Source organism: Lepisma saccharinum, chromosome 16 (genome assembly GCF_977018435.1).
Source record: "Lepisma saccharinum chromosome 16, izLepSacc3.1, whole genome shotgun sequence".
In the NCBI taxonomy this organism is placed as follows: Eukaryota; Metazoa; Arthropoda; class Insecta; order Zygentoma; family Lepismatidae; genus Lepisma; species Lepisma saccharinum.
This window is the reverse complement of record NC_139244.1, coordinates 13,431,602-13,451,406: the sequence shown is the minus strand read 5'-3', so window position 1 is coordinate 13,451,406 and position 19,805 is coordinate 13,431,602. Positions and strand designations below refer to the sequence as shown.

General features: G+C 38.3%; 1 protein-coding gene across 1 annotated transcript in view; it reads right to left on the bottom strand.

The window, feature by feature from the left end:
• The window catches only part of LOC146000261 (sodium/potassium-transporting ATPase subunit alpha-like), a 471,911-nt gene that overhangs the window by 346,424 nt on the left and 105,682 nt on the right, over positions 1-19,805 (bottom strand). Inside the window, exon 2 of the mRNA XM_083137721.1 lies at positions 7,629-7,679. The gene's annotated coding sequence lies outside the window, so the exon portion shown is untranslated. The remainder of the gene's footprint in view (positions 1-7,628; positions 7,680-19,805) is intronic.

Genomic DNA, 19,805 nt, shown 5'->3' with positions numbered 1-19,805 from the left:
AGACAGCTGAAAAATTTGCCAACACATTTCACATGCACACGCCGCGAATGCAACCAGGGTGCGAAATATCCTGGGGGGGGGGGGATTTACCTCCACCAACAATATTGGCCTTAAAAATCCCCCCCACCAAAAATTTCGGGGGGAGAGTTTTGTTACGACAAACAAAACACAACCAAATACTTTTAATTTCAAATATACTGTACTAAGAATAATATCGAATACATACAGAAATTAGTGTGGTTGTGAGTGTTCAATGCTTTTTCTTTCTCAAGAGATTAACAAATCTACATCAATACGCACAATAAAAGTAAAACAAGAATGCAAGACAATAATAACTATGAAATCTAATTGATTTATATTAACATAAAGCAAAAACTTTAAAAAAAACTTACACATAATAAAACCACTTCAACTATTTCATAATTTATCAACATCTTTAACCAGGTAGTAAAGGACGTAGTTTGCTAATTTATAATATCAAGATATTTAAAAGTAACAAATATATTTATTTTTGGGTAATTTATAATAATTATATATCTTTAATTTAGTAATTTATTTTTATTATTAATAAGATTATAAATATGTATATCGTATAATTTATATGTATGTTTGTGGGGAGGGGAGTTTGTAGATTAAGAACTTTCTCCCCCACCAGTCTTAAATGATTTCACAGCCTGAATGCAACTTATGTTTATCGTTGTTCAGGTCACCCAGTTATTCCTCCACTATGTTACGATATGCACACTATGTTTTTTTCTCTGTCGACAGCGCACAGATTAGAGATTGATTTTCACAATTGGATAAATCGCATTGTCGGACTAACACTAGATACGCGGCTGATTGGAATTTAACTGATACGCGAATAATGGACAACAATTCTAGCATTGTTGGCCGTGAAATGGACTATGTAATCGCATTACGGAAGTTTCGATTTGAACACGTCATGAGATTTAATACAATTCCTGGATCTAGTAATGAAGTCTTTGTTCTGTATTGAAAAACCTTAATCACGTTTACATCGTTTTCGGAAATTCACCCTTCGAGACATTGATACGTTCTGGTGCGTTCCAGAATTCAATGATGTTCCCATCAGAATGTCTGCAGGTGTAAATCGTGACGTCATAAATTGGGACTCGTTTTTCGCAAAAGCATGCTATATTGCTTGTTTATGAGGAAATATATATCATATCGTGTTTTTATTCATGATAAATCTTAAAATAGTACGTGTAGAGCTGAAATTCAAGTACATACATCTTCCCAGTGACTGACTCATAAAAAGAAGTTTTTGGGAATCCATGGTCATACCCCTTTAACCTAGCATCCCCACCCCCAAAAAATAACGTCAAATGCAGGAAAGGATAACAAATATAGGACTGACTGCTATAAAAGGAAATCCTATCCCCCCTTTATGACCATATCACCTCTTACGTCACGGATTTTCATTATTTTACATGTTTTTTTTCTTCAAGTCCACTTTATGCATAGATAGTCTAACCGGGACTGGACCTACAGTTTAAATTGTGATCTGAACCAGTATGTGCCTCCACCGGGAATTGAATCTAGGACCCTTGATTGCAAGGTGACGACGTTACCACTACGCCATCGGGGAGGCCGTACATGTTGTAAATGTAAATATGACGATTTACTTCTGTAATTGGAGACTTGTCAATGCTGATTTGATTTTTGTGATTTAGTGTCGGTTTCTGCCAATTTAGGCTAATCGTGACGATGATGATAAATGGTGATGGGACACTCACAAAAAACACCCATATCCAGGAAGGGATTCAACCCCGGGACCCCGGTCATCATAACGTGACGTGCTAACCACTCCGCCTCGGAGGTCAACTTGTCTCTGAGGGTGAATAAATAAATAAATTTAAACTATATGTCCAGTCGCGATTAGCCTATCTGAGCATAAAGTGGACTTACAACAAACTATCCTATTGACATCTCTGCCTATTATGCACTTGGAGCCTGGGAAACTTTCTTAACTCCCGAATCCTCAAATCTGCATGCTAGTCTCTGACGTCATCTCAAGCCAGAACCTATCACTAAAGACCGAATCACACGGAACTGTATATCCAATTAGTTGGCGCTGAACTGGCTACCTGCCCGGATGTGATGGCTGCCTGGCTGGCTGCTTGACTGGTTTGGAGGAATAAGACATTGCTACTGGCTCTCCTCGACTGGATTCTATGGAACAGCCAATCAGAGCAAAGTTTGGGCATGTGAAAATAATCTGTGAGTTTGCAAAGGGGAGTTTCTTGTCTGTGGTTTCCGGCTTTTTTTTTGTTGGTTTCTCAGTTTCTCGATAAAAAAAAAGTAAGGAGATGACGTGCAATGCATTCTTGTTCAATTCATTAATACAGTATTTAGGAATTTATGCAAGTAGATGAGATGTGTACGATACGTGACAAATATAATTAGCTGAAAACGGGCTGATGTGCGGAACGATGCGATTTCCCAACAGTTTCGCTTTTGGCACTTACAACGTTTACCACTTTTAGTCCTCAATTCTTCTATAACATTCTTCAAATTGCTCGTTACAGACTGTCTGCTCTGCGCAATGTCTTATGGGAACAAAAGCCTATCGACAAGTACGGTAACAAGTATCGTGTGAGGCGAAAACTAGCAAATTGGTAGCCAGTCCAGCGCCAACTAGGGCATTGCTACTGGAAATCCAGTTCCGTGTGATTCGGGCTTAACCCTCCCACCCAAGCTCTACCCCATTGGTAGGTTCACTAGCTAGATACGCAAAATCAGCTGTTCCGAAAATAATTTGATTCTACTCGGTTTTGTAACCAAAGAGTTCATATTGCTCGAGCCCTGTTTGTTAGAGCGCCGTATAGGAGCATCCTACTTGCAAAAGACTAAATGTTTCATATTATGTATGGACGTCCACGCGTGCGGTTGTGTAACACCCATTGAACGTTGACGCTATGAATAGCAAGGAGACTCGATATTTATAACGCACTCTTTGAAATTCATTGCTTGTCAAACGTTCTTGCAAAACAGAAAGCTGGTGGTTCGAGGCCGACCGGCCTGGTTGCTGGGACATGGTGATGTATGACGTCAAGGGGCTGGTTCTCATATATTCATTATTTCACTGCCTATATTTTGGCACGTATTCAGCACCTCCAACAACTGCTTCGAGATGTCGAGCAACCGTGGGTGATTGGTGACGTATGTAAAAGAAAGTTTTCGAGCGTTATGTCCCTCCAAATTCCTCTGGAGGAAAAAACCTGTGCACAAATTCTCTTTGCAAGGCGTAAAACGGAAATCGCCCAGTTTTTACCTTCCTCTGAAGAAATCTAATATTAATATTAATAATCATAAGGTAGTAGGAGGTCGTATTTTCATTGGTACATGTTCGTATGTACCGGGTGGCCAGAATTAAAGTTACCCAACTCAGAGCCCTCTGTAGCCTGTTTGAGGCATCGTAGAACTCTGAACTTTGGTGAATCCACTATGCAGACCATGGGGAAGAGAATGGCGATAAAAAAATAGTTCAATTTTCCGCCACCAGGTTGAAATGTGGCGCTGTACTTCCATCATGGGTTGTAATAATGACGTAAACTGCTCCAATTGGTTATGGATTTGTCTCTTCCTTGCAATCTTGCAATAAACGAGAGATTATTTTCTCGCAACTTCCAGCCACTAACAAATGTCTTTCTAATTAATAACTCAGCTAAATCACTTAACGTGATTATTTGTACAACCCATCATGGAAGTACAGCGCCACATTTCAACCTGTTGGCGGAAAATTGAACTATTTTTTTATCGCCAACCTCTTCCCCATGGTCTGCATAGTGGATTCACCAAATTTCAGAGTTCTACGATGCCTCAAACAGGCTACAGAGGGCTCTGAGTTGGGTAACTTTAATTCTGGCCACCCGGTACATGCACGGTGGCGCCAACTTTTCAAAACCCAATACGTGGTCTCAAACACTTGACTTATAATTTTACAAGAAGTATCATAAATCATTCCTTCCATGTATGATGATTAATGCACACTAACAATGCAGCTTTACTTTTGTTATTGTTTTACATAAAAAATGGATATTTGCTTATTTCAATAAGCACTCCACCATGAAATTGACTGGCTATGTGGCCGGTTCAAATCCGGGAACTTTTCTAACGGTGGAAGCGGCCCCGGCGCCTACCCAGCGTCGAATAACATGGGTACCTGGGGGAAACCCTGGGGGGTAAAGGCGGTCAGGGGCGTGATGCTGATCACATCACCCCCACTCACGACCGGATCAAGAAAGTGTGGGGCGTTACCCCCACACCCCCTATACGCCTTCATGGCGTGGTGCTATGCACAGGGGAACACTTTACCTTTTTTTATGTGGTGACGTCACTAGCAGCCAATGTCCCGGGTGTTAGTTTCCAAACTTTCATTAATTTCAGCCCTTTCCTTTAGTGCTGCAAATGAATTGCAAAGGGTAACTTTTATTACAGCGAGAGTAAGTAGCAAACAAAATAGTTATGTGTATCACAAATCCATGTAAATATTAGATTCTGGAGAATATGGGCAATTTATTCATTCCTTACAGACGTGGGTTTACTGAAGAAACAACGAAAAAAATCTGATACTTTTTCAAGAAACAGATCAACAATTTACTATATTCCCTTATTACCTTTTTGTTTATTTCTTTCACAGAGGTAGTACCAGACTTTCTAGTGTGGGAAGACTGTCAAGATTTGGGTGGGCCACTTCGTCAAATAAAAATCTATGTTCAATATTCACATCGTCATTACGGGGTCTAAACTAGTAATGTTATTATGACAGAGTGGGTCAACCTGATTTTCAGTGAATCAAGGCCCAGTCTGGTCTACTCTTTGCTCGCCCCTGTTCTCCCACTTTACTTCCTTCTCTTTCACCACCTTCCTTATCTCTTTCTTTCCTTTTTTCTTATCTTTCTCATTCCATTCTTCTTTCTTTCTCCTCCTATGGAGTTGAACATGAACAATAGCCTTTATTTATTAACTGATTACAATTTGAATATAATGCAATGAGAATAATATCTGGCGCAGAAATGTTAAATCAGGAAACTATATATGATTTTATGGTAAGAGAAAAGATCAAATTCTGGAATAAACAACATAATCATCCTAATCGTACTACACATAATATAGGAAGGACAACGGGATCGGTTGACAAGAATGCACAAAATGCCAAAATTAAGTAAAAAAGTCTAAGTATCAAAGGAACAAGATGGATGTGCTCATAGCGTCAACCAATCATTAAAAGGAACCAGGAAAATTATTTTAATTAATTTAATCTCTAAACAAAAAAGAACAAAATAATTAGATCAGGTATAGTAGCTACCTAGCCAAGTTTAACAAGTAAACCCTCCTCCATATATACAATGTCATCTGCTCACTTTGCAAGACAGTTGTGTAAAATGAAAGACGAAGACATGATAAAAGACCGAATTAACAACATGACAACTAATCTTGCCGACACTTCAATATGTTAAGATTGCAGATGAGATGATGAGATGAGTGTGTTCTTTCTTAATTTTTTTTAAAAAATCCGCATTGCAGTGATCCAGGGACGTAAAGATGGGGTCTTGCTCGCCCTTCTTTTCTGCACAAATAAATCATGTAACTCTCTGAGAGACATTACGCAATGGCGGCGAAATACAACGGCGACTGCACGAATGGAGGATATGCAATTAATGCTTCCTCGCAGTTCGTAGACTCGTGTGACGTAACCGCACCGGTTAACGGCGGAAATGACAACGGGTGATGATTGCTGTAACATGGCTCCGATGCAACCAACAAGTGAATTTCTGCATGCGAAGGACATCCTTTCCATGTATGATTTGTCCTTTTAATATCTCAGCGCTGGCTAGAAACTGAAGGAAAGGCGGTGCGAGCCAACACATGACGAGACGAGAGCTTTTGATATATTTCGTGATAGGTGAATGCGTCATGTTCTGCGATCACTGGTCACGTTCCACGTTTCATTCTGCTTCATATGTCAAGTAAACCTTTCATTCTGATTGTTGTTAGCAAAAATCAACCTTGGTGTTGAGAAGTTTCTGCACATTATCTCCCAGGACATGGAGAAGCAACAGTTCGCTTCCTGTTGCTGACATTGTTGTTAGATAACTATGACTGCCATTCGAAGAACATGGGAACTCGTATCATCACTGTACTTCTTCCTTTTTTGATTTCGCTTCTCTGCCTGTCTAGGAAAAAAGTCAGTGGGGAATACTTTCTGTTCCAGCCGCATTTGACATATCCCTTAAAATGCCACACAAAATAGACATGCAAGATCTTGAATAATTTCTCTACATTTTAGGCATGCTATTTCATTTTTATGTAACATCATCATTTTTGCATTAGGCAGACGAGTTCAATCATGTTTTCTGTTTCACTTTGCATTAAAACCCTAGCGCAATTTCCATCATAATTCACATAAAGAAAATTGTTCATTTTTTCTTAAATTTAACGTCCATCCAGAATATCTAAATCCCCTTCCTGTGCATATATATGAATATTTCCACATGTATATAATCTATGGAGATCCCAAAAACAAGAAATAATAACAATTAGTAATGCATATTGTCAATTTATTATTGTTATATTCTTTCAGAAATATTTCAACTTGTTACCGTAGATCGGTGAATATCCAGAAAAATTATTTTTCTTTTCCTGTGTAAATTTCACACCATTAATATACTGAAGTGAATATATGTAGTTACTTTATTTTTATTATTAACTTTTACATACGCTGTTCAAGAAAATTGCTTGAAAGTTAAAAATGTAAATAACTAAGTTTACGCTATGTGACCTCTCACATAAAAATCTTATTTTTGGAATTTTTTGTTCTATTCTCTAGGTGGATAATTTCAGGTGAGAATTCTTCAATCAATGTTCCTGCATGAAACGGTTCTGGGGTTCATTCAGTCTCTAATATATGGGTACCCGGGAGCAACCTCTCATACAGCACAACATATCACAATCAGTACTGTATTCATTGAGGGGGGGTTAGGACTAAGCCCCTTCAAAAATTATTGCAGTATTTACTTGTAAATCATTTCCTGAAAATAAATTCACAGTATTTCTTTTAAAATCAAGTATTGTGATGCTGTAAAAGTGCCAGAGGTCTTGGGTTTGAAACCTCATTAGGCATGATGCTTAATATTTATTTTATCTCCCATCAATTGACCACATATCTCAATCATCTCAATTAATCTAGTCAGGAGAAAAAGTGCACAAAATTACCAATTATGCGTTTGTTCATGTCTGACAACAGCTAGAGCAAAAAAAAAAAAAAAAAAAAACTCAGACACCTCAAAAGAAAATATGAAACATACAACTGGTATTCACCATTAAATCCTAACATACCTTCAAATGTTTACAAAGGAATAGAGTTTTACATGCAATAATGTTGGATTGGGGGTGATGTTCTGAGGGGTTATGGACTATCAATATACTAAGCTCTTTTAACTTTTGTCCAAGTTATCGACTATCAAAATACTGAGCTTTTCTAACTTTTGTCCAAATGATGCCCATACTAACAACATTCTATGTGGATGCAATTGATAACTGCGTTCCAACAAGCACAAGAATCTAAACAGGTAAATGTTATTAAAATTAGTATGTAAACTTACGTGTAAGAATCACTGCATATTCAGGTTATTTGATTTGTTCAGCGTCATGATCTGAAAAGGAAGAAGACACTGCTTGTAAATGTATGGTCGTTTTCGTTATACAATGTTGTCACACCGAAACAACAACATTGACAACAATGAAACAAATATGGGCATTTATGACTGTAAGTTCTATAAATGTTTCGTGACGTCCTATGTTTCATTATAAATTCAATCTTGAAATCGGTGTTGTTAAAGGTAAAGGAACACATACATTCTAATGGGTTCCGTAACAGGAACGGAAGTTTTTTCCTCGCACAATTTAAATTCGGTCCAAGTTGCGTATTGTTTCGTTTCAATACCAAGCTTGGAGTGTATTTAAAAATTGATCTGGAAAAAAACGGTTCCCGGATCGAATTGAAATTCTTTAAAGATAAAAATGTTACTTACAGACCAGAATCGATTTATCTTGCTGATTTTCTCTCCCGAACCGGAATTAAATTTATTTACAATTACTGGACTTTTTACGACCCTTCTTGAAATGAATAGGTTGGTTCCTAACTTTATGTAGAGGTGTATTGAACAAATTAGACAGGAAATCCAGTGGGAGTTTATTTGTATTTCATGAGCCCGTAGAGAAACCATACCTATTGTTGTATACCTGATGCCACCATGCAATGATAATGAGTGGTGTGACCAAAATTTTCAAGGGTGGGTCAAAATCGAAAATGTGTGTCCTTCAGTGAGATCATAACCCAGTTGCTTTGTTTTTTTTTTTAAAAAAAAAGAGAAAGGAAGCACACATCAGGAACCTCGGGGATGGACGGTTGCGGTAGCCCCCACCTTTTTCTTAATCCGCCCTTGTATGTGTCTTAAAATGTTGCACTGTTTGTTTTTGTTGTATTTCAATCCAGCTTGCACGATATTTGTGAATAATGTGGGAAAGATGAAAAATTACCCTCGGCAAAGTTGCTCGCGACGCACCGGCCTGGAGAGAGAAAGAGAGGAAAGAGTAATAAAGAGCCGAGAGAGAACAGTGAAAGTGAAAGAAAGTGAGTGCGAGTCTGTGTGTGAGAGAGAGAAAGAGAGAGAGAGAGAGAGAGAGGAAAGAAGACAAATATAGTAGCAAGACAGAGAGAGTGGAGATACATAACAGAAGATATACAGAGAGAGAGAAGGGGGTGCTGGACATGAAAGAAGATGGGGAGAGAGCGAAGAGGCATAACAGATGATGGACTGAGTGTGTGAGATAGAATGAAGATACATAACAGAGCATGGGAAAGAGTAAAAGATTAAAGAAGATCAATATTGCAGCAAGACAGAGAGAGTGAATAGACATAGCAAGATATGGAGACAGAGAGATGGAGAAAGACAAGAGTAGAAATATAACAGTGAGACCGACAAAGAGAGTGAGAGATATAACAGAAGATGGAAAGAGATAGAGAATAGAAGAAACCGGAATATACAAGAGAGAGTGAAGAAGATAATTTGACAGAAAACGCGAGGGTAGACATAAAAAAATAAATGATCAAAAGGAGAGAAAGTAAGCACGAACAAAAGGAAGCTAAAGCCAAGAAAAGAAGATCGATAGCTTGAAATATGATATTAGAAAAGAGTTACAAATACAAGAGAGAAGTGTGCAATTTTTCCTCCTTCCTTATCTGGCCCTCGTGGCAGAATGGTTAGCACATCGCGCTACGACGCCAGGGGTCCCGGGTTCGAATCCCGACCTGGGCATGGATGTTTGTGAGTGGCAATTTATCATATTACCACTCATCCCCATCTTCGCAAATTAGCCAAAAGTGGCACAAAAAGCGAAGTAAAATAAACCAGATCAATCAAATCCTCCCTTATCTTTTTGTGTTGATAGCATTGGTTTTCTTACTTCGCATTTCTGCCACTTTTGGCTAATCGTGAAAATGGGGATGAGTGATGATATGATGAAATTGATGAAGGCACACACACAAAGAACTCCCATGTCCAAGCCTTGATTCGAGCCCGGGCAGCGCGATGTGCTAACCACTCCGCAACGAAGGTGGACCCCCCCTGTGGGTGCCGATGACCATATATACGTACAGTCACCGGCAATATAAATGGGACACTTAGATCCTGAGACACGCGCTTCCCCGCAAGAAGTTATGTGTGTTGACTAACTCTATGATGGTGGTAGAAGTTGCCGTTGAATATTTGCTATTAAAATCCACTTATCCCCGTAGAGTTATGCAACACACATAACGCCCTACAGGGAAGCCCGTATTTCAGGATCTAAGTGTCCCATATTTATTGCTGGTGACTGTACATGCGTTGTCGATCAGTCGACAACTTGAAAATCGTCATCGTTCAATTCAAATTAGAAATTAATGACAAGAAGTTTATTATTTTCACAGTCAATGTATCTAAATATATATAAAAATGGATGTATGTGTGTGTGTGTGTGGGTGTGTATATTTGTTTGTTCCGGCATAACTCTCGAACGCCTGGAGCAATTTCAAACAAACTTGGTACACGTATCACTTGCAATCTGGAAAGAAATACTGTGGGGGTAAGACACCCCTAGGGGGTGGGGTGGTAAGGGGTGACATGTAAAAATAATCTAGAACCACCGATATTAAATTATGCACAAACAGACATCCGTGACTCTATGCAATCCGCACAACGATAGTGTTTCTCTGGTTGTCTAACATTCAGGCTGTGTCGCGAATGGAATCCATAGTTTTCGTGACACTCCCAATGCGGTTCAACTCCAAGTTCATCACCTGTCGGCATGGGGGGTGAGAGGGGGCGAAAAATAAAATGCCACAAATGACCTAGACTAGTGTCGAATCCATAGTTTTCGGAATCTCTAAGCTAATTGGTGACATTCACGATCACATTTAAAATTAGTTACATTTTACACTATAGTTATAGCTCGACCACAAGGAAAAAAACCTTCCCTCAAAAGCGTTCGCGCATCTTCCCTGCCGTTATCGGTGCTCGGGGCAGTGTTGCCAGGTCAGACTTGAAAAAATCGGTAGATTGTTCCTTGGGAAACCAGAAGATCTTCTACAAAATCCGATGATCTAATAGTAGCGGACGAACGACGTTCTCGGGGGCGGCATAGGCGTGCGCACTGGGGGGCAAGGGGACGTCCACAGATTTTTTTCCAGCGAGGGGGAAACAATGTATTTTTATCAGGCGGGTAAACGAGGCATATTACCCTGTAATAATGTTGCCCTCTCAGAAAACACCACTTGAGTTTGAAATTATCACTTTCCTACATCCCTATTATAATAATGGATGTAAATTACTGTGACTGAAATCAATTCATACATCTGAAATAATAGGTACTTTTATGTCAACATTCATTTTCCAGAAGGGGAAGGGGGTGGCGACCATCCTTGCACTTCCTTCAGGACGTCCATGCCGCTATATAATTTTGTAGAAAATTAAGTATTTAAGTATAGAATAGTATATTAAGGATAGAAAACTAAGTATTTTCAAGCCCATGAAAGTTTCAAGCAACTACGGGGGAGGGGGTGCATTATTTCCTTTGTAATTGAAGTATGCCGCTTCGTTCTCTAGCAAATTTCTTGTTATTAACACTCACATGCTTTATTCGTCAGTTATGCTGCCTCTATGTTGCTGCATTTAATATATATATATATATATATATATATATATATATATATATATATAGACACACACACACACACATATACATATACATGTATAAAATAATTTGCCCACGCTACGAAGTCAGTGTTCCTACCTAGTAAGGCAAGGACGTTTCACTGTGTTTGTGTCACTTCATTCATTTCATCAGTTTTTCATTCATCCTTGTTGTCGTACTTACCCGTAGAGGCACAAAAGCGACGTAAAATAACTAAAATAGAAATAGATTTTCGGGAGGGATAAAATACAACCATCTAAAAATAGTAATGTACATGGACGTCCGAAGGTATTTTTCTTCCAGGGGGGGGGGGGGGGCAAAGAAGGCACATTTTCTCCAATAATAGTGTTGTTCCCTCAAAAAACATTGGTTAAATTTCAATGTTTCATATTCATGCAATAATTAACACACATTATTGCAGCTGAAATGAAATTATATGTGAAAAATATATATAATTTTTGGTTGACTTTCATTTTCCAGGGGGGGCCACACCCCCCCCCCCTTCCGGACGCCCATGGTAATGTCGTAATAGTAATAAAATAATAATAATGTCCTAGCACATCGTTTGGAATAATTTCACAGTTCAAACAGCACTTTTCATGGCTGAGTGGAGTTCCACTCTCCCCTCCATGTTCAAGTAAGATAAGCAGGAAACGTGTTTTTGAGCAGGCCGTCGGAGGTGCCATAGCAATAGTTTATTATGGAATCCTACCGAGAAATCAATAGGTCTGGCAACACTGACGTTGGCCGCTTTGAAGGCCACCTGTCTTTTTCCCCCACCCGCCAGCGCGATGGGGTCTGCGCAGGTTTCTTTCCTTGTGGTTCCACTATAGAATTCATTATTTTCCTGTCTAATACAAGATTGGAATAAATAAATACCCGGGCAACGCCGGGTAATCAGCTAGTAAGAAAAAAAGTTCAGTTAATTAGTATTCCAACATAACAAAAATTAAAAAGTAATATAGCTTCAAAAACTGAATTCCGGAATAAGCGCAGAACTTCAAGTTTTCATATTATCTCACTTTTACAAGAATGAGTTTCAAAATCTTCAAAAATGAGATTTTCTTTCAATAAGAGGTTACACAACGTAAACTTCGCAACTAATATCTCCCCGCTAACTTCCAAAGAATTTATTGACGAGCGAGTTGTACAGAAGTTAATAACAAAATTAATTAACTATGCATTTCAGGTGCGTCTTCTTCGCGGTTTTCTAAGGGCCACCACTAATTGCAGCAATGTTGTTTAGGGGGGATCCGTGTCTGGTCACATGAAGTCCCCCCTCCCAATTTTCAGTGGCCTAGAGGAAATTTTACTTTAACATTTTGAAAAGAACTCTAAACTAGTTTTTTGAAGAAACTTTTCACATAGATCATAATAGTAGTACTTCTTGGGATATAAACTAAAATATAAATTTACTATAATAATTATAACCATATAAAAATTTTTAAGAACCACTATTGTATTTTAATGGAGTTTAATTTATCACAGAAATTGTGTGTGTGGTGTGTCCGTGGGGATGTGTGTTTGATATTTATGAGCATCTCTTCATCATATCATTACTCATCCTAATCGTCGCGATTAGCCAAAAGTGGCAGAAAAGTAATGCTAAGTAATAAAAATTAAATGAAAATCAAATCCATGCATAACTTAAGTCCACTTTATTCACAGAAGGCTAATCGGGGCTGGACCTACAGTTTAAAGTAAGATCCGAATCCTTATGTGCCTCCACCCTGGTGTCGAACCCGGGAACCTTCGATTACATAGCGACGACGTCATAGGAGAGGTTCACACATACACACACACACATATTTTATTCAAATTTGCTCCGCCCCAAACACATCAACATATCTACGCCCTGCCTAATTGTAATATTCACGGTTTGTTCCTGGGCAAGTGAGCTAAATAAGACAGAAATTGTAAAAAAAAAAAGTTCCATATGAACGTAATGAGTACATAGTAGCAAGTGCCAAGCAACGTCCTTCACAGTTACAAGAATAAGTAGAGATATTTTTAACGTCATTACATAGCAAGTGATCTAGGTGAGATCGCTTGCTCTCACAATAGGAGCTTGCATTGAGACATGCGACATCTGCATATGACGTCATGGAACCGAAGGGAAGAATGGGCGCAAAGAAGGAAGTCTAGTGTCTCTCACTCACCTGGCAAAATGGCTGTTCCCTGGGTATCAGCTGGAGGAGAAGGGTTGCCAATTCCTCTATATTTAAAACAAGATTTTCAGGGCCGTGGGGCACGACAAGTAAGTGGCGACTTGCTGCACGCTTGCAACCAACTTACAATGCAACGCTCCTTCGGTTGCGTTACGAAGTTATGGACATTGGCTGTTGATTTACTTCATGCTTTAGTACTGTATCCGTTCTATATATACAGGGTGTCCAACTTTAAAACTGTCTTTATTTCAATGTATTTCTCCTGGGAAAATATTACTGCTGGAAAATAAGTAGAGGGCTCCGGTTTAGCAAGTTCCGGGTACTGGTTTCGAATCCAAGTACCCGGTTCTCGCTGGATCCGTATATTTACTGAACCGGATGCGAACATTTCTGGCCATTCCTTGTTACATAAGGCATAAATACAAAAAAATGAGAGATCAGGAGTGCTGCGCTTACACAGGCATCCAGTTATACAATTTATTACCAGTAAAATGAAAATGTTACTGTTGAAAATCCTTTATATTCGATTAAAGAATCTCACGCTTTAAATATTTGTAAGACAAATTTAGGTTTATGCTATTGTATTTTATGTATCACTAGTGCATTAGAAGAAGAACCTAAGGATAAAATTGTTTGTGTACTTCTACGTTAGTTTTATATTGTATAATTGTTTTAATATTGTACCAAAAGGATACTGTCATCATCTACATATTATGTTCGCTGTCATCATATTATAATTTGTTGTGTACAGTCACTGACTGACACTTTTTGGTTACGATGATGCTATTTGAAAGTCAATAGGGTTGTTACAACCAAGAACATTCTGTGATTGTACATGCGCCAATGCCCTTCAGGGATATATATTCGGTTTCAAAGGTTCTCATACATTATGAGTATTATTTTATGAATTTATTTAATAGGCTTACGTAGCCATGAAAGTATTGACTAGACAATACAGACAACAATGTGTAGACAACAACGAAAACAAGCTACACGAAAATTGACGTGAATGCTGAACAACGAATTCTAAACATATATAAAATTGGAATATCCTAGCAGCGGTTTTCGAGAAGAGTAGACTTCTCGAGAACGAGAGTTCGTGCAAAATCTCTACCTTGATAGATGGCAGCACTGTCGAAGCGGATCGATAGCAAAGTGAAGGTGGAGAGTCTTCTTGTGTTAGCTTGAAGTGCACCATCTTTTTTTTCTATAGAGAAAAAAAGAAAAGATTCACCAAAAACAGGAATTGTGTGGCGTAAGCAGCAAGACAGCAGAACGAATGTAGCCCGACCGACACGTCGTTTTCCGATTCTTTTCTGCTTCCTTCCTAGTTCACGTCACCTGTTTTTTTTTTCCAACCGTTTCTGGTTGAAGTAGCGATCTAGGTCACAAGGACAGCTGTAGTCAATACCTTTATCTGGAGAAATTGTCGATTTCCTTTTTTTTTACCTTCTTGCTGCACGAAGCATTGGGATTTCACGGGAAAAGGAAATAAGGGCACAAGAGCACACGAAATAGGGGGCGGGGGGGAAATGTAGGACGATAAATTGCATGATTTTTCATATCCAGGGGATTTCATTTGTAAAAGTTCAGTAATTTTTCTGACAACAAGCACATGAAAAAAAGAAGTGATTGGAATTTGAAAACAGAAATTGGTTTCTACACACAAAAAGTGTTAATGTTTGTTCAAGATAGTGATAGCAAACCCAGAAGTGTAAATATTTTCTTTCAACAAACAATTTATGGTATTTTTCTGAAATGCTCTGCCTTGAAAATGATTAAGGTTTATGGTTTTCTTTTTCTTGTTTTTCTGTCTGTCTTAGAATTAGCATGCAGAGTTAATTGGACATTACCCATTGCTTCTGTTGTGTTATTTCAACACTACGTTTTGGGGTGCATGGGGCTGACCCTTTCGGAAGGCACCCACTTCCACTAACGAGGCTCTGGCGTCTGGAGTCATTCCCAGTATACTCCTCCGTGGGACTTCGTGCGTTTGACATTGTCCTTTCATCAATTTCATCTCGTCACCATTCACCCTCATATTCGCGATTAACCAAAAGTGGCAGAAATGCGAAGTAAAATAATTCAAATCAATAAAATCAGTCAACCATTACGTTTCGTTTTCATTTAAACTATTTCTCTGTTTGCAGATGGTTGGGATTTTACTGTAAATCCGACGCGCTAACCAACGATTCCAGTCTCCCCCGACCGTCCGTGATGCGTTAAAGCCTATTTTAATCTTTTATTATTTCACCTTTTCTGGCCGCTTGGTCTTGGATTGAATACAATAATGACAATGGTTTTGGTCTACGAAATTTCAAAATCCCGGTGAACCTGTTCTGCATGGAGGTACGTTGGCAATAATTTTTCTTATAATACAGAGGTCGGAATGGGCGTCGCCAGAAATTTTTGCAGGAGGTGTCGGGCAAATGATAAAAGTTGAATAGTAGATAAATAATAAATATTATAAATCAATAAAAATAAACTTTATTCGAAATAACTATTATTATTATTATTATTATTATTATATAAATGGGGAGACTCGATCCATCAAACGAGTGAATAGCAGACAACTATTTTCCATTATTTCTTTTGCATTTTATGCAGTTAGTATCTGAATGCATTTTGATATGAACGTTTGCACGTCTCGTTCAAGAAAAGGCTTTAAATGTTAGGGGGATTTTTAAAAAAATATAAAGTGTGTTGTGTGACCTCTCGCCTACAACTATATATTTTTTTTAAACTGTGCAACCATTTGTTCTTAGGATGAAATGGTAGAATATAACCTTGATCCTGTATTTTTCACTCAAAGTTTTCGATCCAATGCATTTTCCCTTTGATTATTCTGTTCGAATACTAACTAAATGAACTTTATTTCTGTTCTTAGCAATAACAGTAACAAACTTTCGGCGTATCTTTAAATGAACGATGTCAATTTCCAGGGGGGACGTCCACCGACCTGTTCGACCCCCCTCCCGACGCCCATAGAGGTCGGTTAATAATAAATGAACGTTAGTGTTATTTTAATATTTGGTCATGCTTGTCTATTGTATATTGCAATTATTTCTTGATGAATTTCCTTGAAAGAAATTGACATTGTGATAAAAATGAGAGGGTTACGTGATTAAAGAGATATAGAAAAATAGTTCCAACAGGAAAATAATGGTAAATAGTTTGTACTCCTGTTACTCCGGTGTAATTAAATACTAAAGATAGTAAACGGTTTTCAAACTGATTTCTACGAAGTTTATATTTTCTTCAGCCCTATCGTGAGAAGGCTTCAGTGTACGACGATTGGAGTTTTAATTCCCCTAACATCGCGACTATTCGGCATGTAACTACTCAACAAGGATCGGAACCAATTATTATTATTATTATTATTATTATTATTATTATTATTATTATTATTATTATTATTATTTGAAGTAGGGTTACATTTAACGTTACATTTACACTTATTATCTAATTATAAAAAAACAGCTTCTTGTCCTACATGAATTAATATGTTAAATATCCAGTTATGCAAATTCTATATAAATACACAGGTAAAAGGTAAAGGTAGAGTGCTCCCCTGTGCTATGCAACACGCCATGAAGGCGTATAAGGGGTGTGGGGTTAGGGCCCCACACATTCTTGATCACGGTCAAAAGGGGGGGGGGGTGATGTGATCAGCCGCCTTTACCCTCCCCCCTTCCGGAGTTTCCTCCAGGTACCAACTTTATACGACGCTGGGTGGGCGCCGGAGCCGCTTGAACAGGTGGAAAAATTCCTGGTTCTACCCCGCCGAGGATAAATACACAGAATATGGAAATTACAAATGTACGTAATTTTAAAAGAATACAAAAGAAGTAGTAGTAGTAGTAGTAGTAGTAGTAGTAGTAGTAGTAGTAGTAGTAGTAGTAGTAGTAGTAGTAGTAGTAGTAGTAGTAGTAGTAGTAGTAGTAATATAATGGCCACAAAATAATAGCATTAATAATAATAATAAAAGTTTCTATAACTGCCCACCTGAGAAAAAATCCTGCGGGTGCCCTTGACCGGAACAACATACTTGTGTCAACTATCATATTTTGGCGTCTGTGTGTAATGAGTAGGGCTCGGAACTTGAAGAAAAATCCTTCTTTTTCCTAGTGTTTGAAGACGAGGCCCAACATAATATATGTTCATTTTGGGTCCTTGTAGGCCAGAAAAAGGTGGGTTTTATTTGTCCTTTTTTGCCTTTTTGGCGATTTTTGGCTTATTGGTCCTTTTTTAGCCTTTTTTTTAGGTCTTATCGGCTTTTGTTTGCAACTTCACCTTCTCTGGACTAACTTTTTCTTGCTGCCCATTCTCAATTCGAATCATCATCAGTTCATCACCTCTTAAACATCCTTTCTGTAGTAAAGAAATAAGTCCTATTGCTGTAACCCTAGTGTGGTTAGGCCAAATATGGTTCTTCAAATATGATTTTTCAAATTATGTTAATCTAAAAATATATATAATGTCTGAAAGAAGATGCATTTCATTCATATAGTTTTCTCGCACTGTGTTTTCCATACCACCAGAATTTTTTATTTTTTTATTCATTAAATATGTAATTAAAACTGAAGTTATTAATTAATTTGGATCACATTTATACGTCCTTTTTCCGTTTTTAGGTCCTTTTTTGATATTTTTAGGTATTTTTATGTCTTTTTTTGGGCAATTTATATAGAGAGGGGCAAGTCAATTTGCAGCAATAAGCTCCGTCTGCTAATTCCCTATCTTTACTAGATGCTAAAATACTGATATCTCTTCAAGTCTGTCGCAGCGGTACTCTTACAACAAAAACAGGCACATTTTTTTTCCTTTCAAGATCACTTTTCCTTGAAAACAAAACTGCTCTGAATGAAATTATAATCTCGTAAAATTCGTTCACAGTTCGTTAACCCAATGCAGGAAAGCGCGGGTGTGGAAATTGAAGGTGGAAAGGGGGGGGGGGCGGGTATTGTAATGTTTCTCGCGAAAGTTTATTTTTTTTTTTTTGTTGCTTTCGCTTTCCTTAGTAAGGTCGGAAGCTTCATACCCTTAACGAGCATTCGAAAGGGAAACTAACTGTAAGTCACGGAGTGTGCACTCAGCGTGTGTCCTTGGGTTTGAGTCCTTGAAGAAATGAAAATGTTCCCGTTGCTTTTCCTCAATTATTTTTTACTAGTCCATTACTAATGGGACAAAATATAAAATACTGTTGTGAAAGGTACGGGTTGCATAATTTGCTTTTGGACGTTGTTTCAGCAACTGGGGAACAGACATATGAGCCGCGGTGGTCCAATTGTAACAGTCTCATGGACGTCGCCAGAATTTTTCCTAGGGGGGTCGTATAAAAGATGTCGAGAACACCCCTTCCCCTCAAAAATATTGTGATACAGACCAGTGGCATATGCATAAATTTGTTCATTTTTAAAATTATTGCATTATTGGTATTTTAAATTATGTTATTATTAATATTATTATATTATTACTGCTAGTAGTAGTAGTAGCAGCAGCATTAGTAGCAGTATCAGCAGCAGCAGCAAACGCAGTAGTATAAGAAGCTTCGGAACATGTGGTAGTTACAAATTAACAGAGTTTCAGTGTTGCAAATTATGAAAGTTTCGTACCAAATTCGATAGCTCAAGACCATTTTTAAACAATGACGCAAAATGAGGTGAAATAAAGTGCTTCGTTTACAAATTACCATAAATTGAAAAAAGTAAATGGAAAATTCCAGGGGGATCAACCGACCGGTTCGACCCCCCCCCCCCCCCCCATCCCCCTGCCGACGCCCATGAACAATCTATAAAATCATTGAAAATATTAAGTACAAAGAACTCCAAACCCTAGACATTTAGCCATTACTTTTCCAGACAGGAAATATCTAGAAACATCTGAGGAATGCCTTGTCAGACATTGCCGAGCTTCCTTGATCGCCATCTTTGTAAACAGGTGTAAACAAGCGCAATCAGGGAAGAGAATACAGGTAACTGAGTCGGCATTATTCAGTAAATTCGATCGAAATAAATGTCTGGGAGCAGAGAGGTGATTGGTCAGTCAACTACAAGATTACGGAGAGAAAGTACGATTCGAGGAAGAACGTGTTGAAGCGAGTCGGGAGTCAGACTCTTTGTACAGTCACGACCATAACCATACTTCGCAGAACTTCAGCTGCTATACAGAGACAGGTATACCGTTTTCCATTAACCATGCTGATCCAGTCTTTAGGGGTTTAAAACTCAAATGTGGTGTTTTGCCATTCATACGTGTGTAATTAGTACCTCTCGCACCTTACCATCAAGCTTACCGTGCTCCTTAAACGAGGATGAATTATCAGTGATCTACATCAACCCAATTCGATCCCACATACCGAAGGGTATAATACGCAATAGT